An 8,717-nucleotide genomic window follows, 5' to 3' on the forward strand; every position below is an offset into this window, starting at 1 on the left:
ACAAGCAAAATACCAAATAAGTAACCTTAAACTACACGTAATAGAACCAAAAAATGAAGAATAAATGAAGCTCAAAGTCAGAAGAATGAGGTAAATAATAAAAATTAGAGCAGAAATAAATGAAATAGAGACTAAAAAAACATTAGAAAGGATCAATGAAACAAAGAGCTGGTTCTTTGAGAAGACTGAAACAAAATTGACAGACCCTTAGCCAGACTCATTAAGAAAAACAGAGAGAAGGCTCAAAGACATAAAATTAGAAATGAAAGAGGAGAAATTACAACAGATACCACAGAAATCCAAAGGACAATAAGAGAATACACTGAACAACTTGCATACCACCAAAGTGGATAACCAAAAGAAATAGATAAATTCTTAGATTCACACAACCTTCCAAAACTGAATCAAGAAGAAATATAGAAAATGAACAGACCAATCACAAGTAAAGAGAATGAAATGGTCAAAAAACCTCCCAAATAACAAAAGCCCAGGACCAGATTTCTTCTCTGGAGAATTCTACACAATATTCAAACAAGATTTAATACCTATGCTTCTCAAACTATTCCAAACAGTTGAAGAAGATGGAACACTTCCTAATTCATTCTATGAGGCCAACATCACCCTGACAGCAAAAGCAGGCAAGGATAGCACAAAGAAGGAATATTACAGGCCAATATCGCTGATGAACACAGATGCAAAAATCCTCAACTAAATATCAGCAAATCGAACACAGCAATATATTAAAAGGATCATATACCATGATCAAGTGGAATTTATACCAGGGATACAGGGATGGTTCAACATCTGCAAATCAATCAATGTGATACACCACATTAACAAAATGAGGAATAAAAATCATATGATCCTCTCCACAGATGCAGAGAAAGGATTTGACAAGATCCAACATCCATTTATGATAAAAACTCTCAATAAAATGGGTATAGAAGGAAAGTACCTCAACAGAATAAAGGCCATATATCACAAACCCACTGCCAACATCATATTTAATGGTGAGAAACTTAACGCCATTACTCTGAGAACAGGAAGAAGACAAAGGTGCTCACTCTCGCCACTCCCATTCAACATAGTACGGGAGGTTTGGCCAGAGCAATTAGGCTGGAAAAAGAAATAAAAGGAATCCAAATTGGAAAGGAAGAAATGAAACTCTTGCTGTTTGCAGATGACATGATTATAAATATAGAAAACCCTAAAGAATCCATCAGAAAACTATTAGAAATAATCAACAACTACAGCAAAGTTGCAGCGTACAAAATCAACTTACAAATTCAGTTGCATTTCTATACTCTAATAATGAACTAACAGAAAGAGAACTCAAGAATACAATCCCATTTACAATTGCAACAAAAAGAAAAAAGTGTCTAAGGATAAATTTAACCAAAGAAGTTAAAGACCTATACAATTAAAACTATAAGACATTATTGCAAGAAATCAGTGATGACCTGAAGTAATGGGAAGATATTCCATGCACATGGATTAGAAGAATAAAGACAGTTAAAATGTCCATATTACCTAAAGTAATCTACAGATTCAATGCAATCCCAATCAGAATCCCAATGACATTCTTCATAGAAATAGAACACAGAATCCTAAAATGTATACGGAATAACAAAAGACCTTGAACAGACAAAGCAATCCTGAAAAGAAAGAACAAAGCTGGAGGCATCACAATCCTAACTTGAAAATATATTACATAGCTATAGTAATTAAAATGGCATGGGGCTGGCACAAAAGCAGACTCATAGATCAATGGAACAGAACTGAAACCCCAGAAAGAAAACCACATATCTGTGGTCAGTTAATCTCTGACAAAGGAGCCAAGATCATACAATGGAGAAAGGAATGTCTCTTCAATAAATGCTGTTGGGAAAACTGGACAGCCACATGCAAAAGAATGAAAGGAGATCATTATCTTCCACCGTACACAAAAATTAAATTGAAATGGATAAAAGACTTGACTCTAACACGTGAAACCATAAAACTCCTAGAAGAAAATATACACAGTACAGTTTTTGACATCGGTCTTAGTAGCATCTTTTCCAATACCATGTCTACTCAGGCAAGGGAAAGAAAAGAAAAAATATACAAATGGGACTACATGAGACTAAAAGTCTTCTTCAAGGCAAAGGAAATGATGAACAAAACAAAAAGACAGTGCCGGCCCCGTTGTTTAGTGGTTAAGTGCACGCGAACCGCTACTGGCTGCCCAGGTTCGGATCCCAGACGCGCACAGACGCACCGCTTGATTGGCCACGCTGAGGTCGTGTCACACATACAGCAACTAGAAGGCTGTGCAACTATGACATACAACTATCAACTGGGACTTTGGAGGGAAAAATAAAAGAGGAGGGTTGGCAATTGATGTTAGCTCAGAGCCGGTCATCCTCAGAAAAAGAGAGGAGGATTAGCACAGATGTTAGCTCAGGGCTGATCTTCCTCACACACAAAAAAATAAAACGAAAAGACAGCCCACTAACTGGGAGAAAATATTTGCAAATCATATATCTGACAAGGGGTTAATCTCCAAAATATATAAACAACACATACAACCCAACAACAAAAAAACAGGTAATCCAATCTAAAAATGGGCAGAGGAGATGAACAGACATTTTTCCAAAGAAGATATACAGAAGGCCAACAGACACATGAAAACATGTATATCATCACTAATTATTAGGGATATTCAAATCAAAACTACAATGAGAGATCACCTTACACCTGTCAGAATGGCTATAAATCCCAAGACAAAAAATAACAAATGTTGGAGAGGATAAGGAGAAAAGGTTACCCTCACACACTGCTGGTGGGAATGCAAACTGGTGCAACCACCAGGGAAAACAGTATGGAGATTTCTCAAAAAATTAAAAATAGAAATAACATACCTTCCAGCTATCCCACTACTGGGTATTTATCCAAAGAAATTGAAATCAACAATTCAAAGAGATTTATGCACCCCTGTGTTCACTGCAGCATTATTCACAATAGCCAAGACATGGAAACAATCCAAGTGCCCTGCTACAGATGAACAGATAAAGAAAATGTGTTATGTATTATATACAATGGACTACTACTCAGCCAGAAAAAAAGACAAGATCGTCCTGTTTGCAACAACCTGGATGGACCTTGAGGGTATGATGATAAACGAAATAAGCCAGACAAAGACACTTAGCATTATTTCACTCATATGTAGAAGATAAACATACACAGGGACAAAGAGAACAGATTAGTGGTTACCATAGGGGAAGGGGGCTCGGTGTTGAGTGAAAGAGTTAAATGTGCACATATGCATGGTGATGGATAAAAGTTAGACTACCGATGGTAAGCACGAGGCAGTCTATACAGAAATTCACAAATAATAATGAACACCCGAAATTACACAATGTTAAAACCCTTTATAATTTCAATAGAACAGTTAAAAACGAAAAAAAATAATTCATTCCTCTGTATGGGTGAATACTATCTCACTGTGGGGATAAACCACACTTTCTGTATCCGTTCACCTGTAGATGGACATTTGGGTTGTTTTCCATTTTTATCTACTATATATAGGTTGTTATCAACATGTGTGTACAAGTCTGTGTATAGATATATGTGTTTATTTACCTTGGATGGATTCCTAGGAGAGGAATTGCTGGGTAGACATATGTAATTTTTAAAGATGCATCCAAGCTATTTTTCACGAGCACTCGATCAGAGTTTCAGTGACTTGACATCTTCAACAACACTTGCTATAGTCAGTCTTTTTAATTTTAGCCATTCTCAAGTGTGGTGGAATCTCATGATGACTGTCACTTACATTTCCCCAATGACTCATGTGGTGAAGGAGAAGGCAAGCCACGCACAGATTGGGAGAAAACATCTGCAAAACATATCCCTAGAAAAGGACGTGTGTTTATAAAATATAAAAAGCTCTTACAACCCACTCGTAAGAAGACAAGCAACACGTCATGGCTTACCAGGACACAGCAGATCAGGTCTGTGATGAGCACCAGGAGTACCGCCAAGCAGATGAGGATGAGGGCCCAGAAGGGGAGGTCTGGGGAGACATGTGGTGGGATGAGCCACGTCCTGTCATCACCCCAGGGCTCCTGGTGACCCCACTGTGCCTCAACCGTCCTTGACAAGGTTTGGCCAACTTTCCTCATCATCCAAGACCCTGTGCACATGGTTCTCTTCGATGAGGAACAGCATTATGATACACTCCCCCTACCATGGGCTGAGGCTTCCTGCAGGTTTACCTGGCTTCTCAGTCAAGGCATCATTTCTGTTGGGAGAATATTCTGGAAGTAAATGAAATGGAGAATGCATGTGAGTGCGTTTCACTCTTTTTAATAAAACTTTTTAGACAGAAAAATAAAGAGAACAGTCTCATAAACATCCATCATCTAGATTTAACAATGTATATTCCATCTAATTAAAACAATATTGCATCAATGTATAAATTATTAACACTTGCCACGCTTGAGTCATCCCACGTTTTCAATGAAATATTAAAACCAAGTAGACATCATGATGTTTCACACCATTTTAGTTTCCATCTCTAAAAAGTGAGCACACTTTGCTACAAAATACAAGACCATTATCACAGAACAAAACTGTAATAAATTAAACCAAATTCATACCTCTGGGCACAGTGGACTGAATTTGGGCTAGACTTTCTTATGACAGCCAGGGGCAGAATGGGTCATCACTGTTGGCAAGCCTACGGGATCTCTCTAAATTTGTAAAATCCCACTCAAATGTGTTCTTCCATGCCTAGAAACACATCATCCCCTTCTCCTTTATCTATTTGCTTAATATTCATTTTCTAGGATTAACCTACAATGTAATTTCCTGCAGGAAGTCTTCTCTGATTTCCGCCTGCAAGTATGTGTTTGTTCACATCAAATAATTAATAAGTTTCAATTCTCTATTCCTGTTATTGCCAGCTACAACATAAACTCGAGGAGGGTAGGACACACAACATCCAGTGGGCATGGGGGGAGGGGTGCAGGTACCCCTACTTGTAGCTCGCAGACCTTGGGGCAAGGGAGACCTGATGTTAAAACCTGGCCCTGCCCCTAACTCACTGTGTGACCCTAGGCACAATACTCCCCTTTCTGAGCTTCAGTTTAACCATGTCAGAAATGGGCAAGGCAGCTAGGACATCACTTCTGGACACTAAGAGAACCCAGACATGCAGGGAAAGTGAAGGGTTGAAACAATCATGTAACAGATGTAAGTCAGACAAAGGAATGACGCTGCCCTCAGGACAAAGAGAGACGTGATAGGGGAGAATCCACATGGTCCTGGGTGTGTCTCGGCAGGGCGGTGTACTCCGAAGATGTGGGCTCCAGGTTGCTGAGGTTCCCGACGATGATGCGGAAATGTAGCTGGTGCTCTCTCTGGATGGATAAACTCTGGGTTGCAGAGCCAGGAGCCACCGAGAGGAAGAGCAGACAGGTGGAGACTCTCAGCTCACAGCACAGAGGCATGGTGGCCCACGGGATCAGGGTGGTGGGTGCAGACGGCGTCACACTGGTGGCTGCCCCATCCTTCTCAGGCCTGGGGAGAGAGGGATGTAGGGACTCTAGAGAGAGCTCCTGAAACCTCTGGGGGTGGGGGCCAGAACTGGAAGGAGGAAATGGGAGGACAGTGGGGAGACAAGGAGGGGTGGTCACAAAAGTGGTCATTAGTGGCAAATGCTCAAGGGAGGGTCGCACCTGAGGGAGACCAGTCTGCAGCTCGAGTAGAGTGGGCCCAGGATGCTCTTCTTGAACAAGGATCCAGCTGGGGGGGAAGGAGGAGGAGGAGGAGTAGGAGGGACAGGGGTTGGGGGAGGGGCTGGGTGGGATTTACCCCACCAGGAGCTGCTGGGACCAGTGCCTTACCAGGCTCTGCAGGACCCTCTCAGTGGAGTTGAAGGTGGCTGAGCTGTTGCTCCTGTCTGATGAATACCGGAGGGTGGAGATGGTGACGTTGACTGTGAGGGTCTTCAGGTTGTGCCCCAAAGCTGCAAGATGAGATGTAGAGCGATGGCCATCACTGAGAGTTGGCCTAAGACCATACCAGAGTCCTGCACTCATTATAATCTGTCCTCTTCTGTCCCAGTGGCACCACCACCCACCCATGTGGTCACCCAAGTCAGAACCAGCATATATGCTCAGCTCCTCCTTCCTCCCAGTAACACCAATTCCAGTTGCACACTGGTCCTCACATACACTCCATCCCTGTCACAGCTCAGGTCTTAACTTCCTTCACCCAGACCAACACCCCAGCAGGCTCACTGGATGTTCTATCTAAAGGATGTTATACATGGACCACTAGAAGAACTTTCTGAAATGAATAACTCACTAAGGCCACCACTTCTCTAGTACCACCCATGGCTCCCTATGGCCTTCAGTCTTTAGTTCAACCTTCTTGACCTGGGACTCAAGGCTCTACTCAATCTGACTCCTGCTGACCTTTCAGTCTCATTTTATCCATCTACTGCGGGTTAAACTTCATGCTTCATGCAACCCAAATTCATTTAAATTCTCCCCTTACGGCATGTTGTTTCTGGCTGGAGCCTTTGCTCATGGAAGCCACTCTGCCAGGAAAACCCTTCATCCTCTATTTACCAGGGTCCCTCCTACATATTCTTAAAGACTCCATTCTGGTGAAACTTTCTCTAGCAAGCTCTTCCCCTCCAAATTATGCCAGGTGCCTCTCCTCGAAACATCCCACATTGTATTATAGTGGTGTGTTAATGTCACAAGACTAGGGGCTCTCTGAGTGCTGGCCTTACACTAAATCGTTGGTATAATCTTTGTGATCAGAATGATTGCCCTAAAACCAGAATTTCATACCCTGGCGTCCCAGCTCCTGGATCAAAATTGGCTGGTGGAGGAGTGGGGCCAGAGAGCTTCCCTTGGGAAGGAAAAGGTGCCCCCAGATACCTGTGGTGGCTTCTCGTGGCACAGGTGATGATCAAGTATGCAGGGACGTGGTGGCTGGCTCGGGAGCTGTGGCGATGGTTGTCTTCAGAGAGGGATAGAGTGGGAGGAGCCCCCAGGCTCACCCGAGCTCCCGCAGTGGCTGTCCCAGGACCACCATTCACAGATGAAGTATAAATGAGAGTGAGGGGACGGGTGACTGTGTGAGTAGAGAGATGAGCAAGCCTGTGGATGAGAGGAGCCCAAGAGAGAGAAATAGGTGAACAAGAGAGACTGAACTCAGAGGAGAGACAGATGGATGGGCAGAAAACTGGACAGATGGATGGGATACGTGGAAAAGCAGGACCAAGGGTGGCGCTTTAGCAGAATTAAAGTGAAAATCACATGGGGTCAGAATGTGGTGGAGAACATGTCTCTGTCTAAGGCTTTCTCACCCTGGGCTGGGACTCTCCACCAGAACACGGGATGGAGAGAAGGGATGAATTAAGGCCCTTCCAGGTCCTTCCCTCACCAAGGACAGCAGGTGTAGGTGAACATGTGCTCCTCAACCCCAAATGCGTACGGGACCCAGGAGATCAGGGCCAGGAATACTCACTGGTTGTAGTCGGGGCCACGGCTCCATATGTGTATCCTGTGGAGAGAAGGTGAGAGAAGCTGAGCAAGAGTTGGGGTGATCATAAAGGATTAAGGAGAGGGAGGATGTAGGGACCTTTGTGGGAAAAGCAGATGGGAAAGCAGAGGGGAAGAGGGGAGGGGTGTTCAGGGGGGAGGCAACGAGATGGAAGGTGGCTGGACCCAGTGATCACACAGTGATTCCAAGAGTGAACCCAGACTGGGAGGATAGAGAGATGGATCACAGCTCACTTTAGAGCAAAGGAGGCAACACAGAACTCCGACTGGGAGAGACATCATGGCTGTAGCACAGCCCCTCACCAGTGACGTAGAGGCTGTCCCCGTCCAGGGTGAAGTAACCCAGGTGGGAGACGCCCTGGGTCTCATGGCTCAATTCCCAGTAGAGTCACTCTGTGTCCAGCCCCAGACCTGCGCGGGTCAGAGTGGAAGTTGCAGATGATGTCCACTCCTGTGGCTGCCCCACCCTTCTCAATCCTGGGGGACTAAGAACATTGGGATGTGGAATACTGAGCAGGGGTCCTTCTGGGTGTGGAAGGCGAGAGAGGGGAAGGGAAGAGGCTGAGGGAGATGCTGAAGGGGCTGCTCTGATGCCTGCAGGGGCTCTTCTAGGTGTCTCCCGTGTGAGACAACCCCCTCACAAGTAAAGCTTGACTTCCTTTAGGATGTGGAGGGGGGCATGTGAGTGGCAAATAGGGGTGAACACACTGACCTGGGCGAGGGGACACCTGCAGGTCTGCACGGACAGCAGCAAGGAGCACAGTCAGTTCCCTGTGACATCTGGTACATGCAGGTGTGGGAGATCAAGATTTGGCCACCCTGAAATCTATCTCTTTACCTTGGTTGTTTTCTCTAGGGACATTTGACCTCCCCCACTAACTGCCTAAAGAATTTGACATGGTGGTTCCTTCCTGGAACAGATCTATCATGATGGCTGCAAAGATAACGTAGGGTAAATATTACAATAGGAAAGGCACCAACAAGCCCCTCTTATCAGAAGTTCTGTCTCTCTGGGCGCATTCTCTGGATAACCCTGTGAAGAGTTGCCAGACAATCATTTACATTTATAAGGGAAATCTCCATTTGTAAAGGTATCTCCCTCTCTGTTTGGAGAAGAGAGGGAGATGAGCTCATTTCTAGTGACTTATCAATGTG

The 8,717-nt window shown here is 44.1% G+C and overlaps 1 long non-coding RNA gene across 1 annotated transcript; it reads right to left on the reverse strand.

Annotated features, from left to right (window-relative positions):
- Window positions 1-5,421: 5,421 nt before the first annotated feature.
- LOC131403059 (uncharacterized) lies at window positions 5,422-6,998 on the reverse strand. Its single transcript, XR_009219180.1, has 3 exons — window positions 6,936-6,998; window positions 5,889-6,010; window positions 5,422-5,562 (listed from the first exon to the last, which is right to left on the reverse strand). It is a non-coding gene; the product is annotated as an uncharacterized LOC131403059 (long non-coding RNA).
- Window positions 6,999-8,717: the final 1,719 nt, after the last annotated feature.

The sequence above is a fragment of the Diceros bicornis genome, unplaced genomic scaffold (genome assembly GCF_020826845.1).
Source record: "Diceros bicornis minor isolate mBicDic1 unplaced genomic scaffold, mDicBic1.mat.cur scaffold_54_ctg1, whole genome shotgun sequence".
Classification (NCBI taxonomy): domain Eukaryota; kingdom Metazoa; phylum Chordata; class Mammalia; order Perissodactyla; family Rhinocerotidae; genus Diceros; species Diceros bicornis.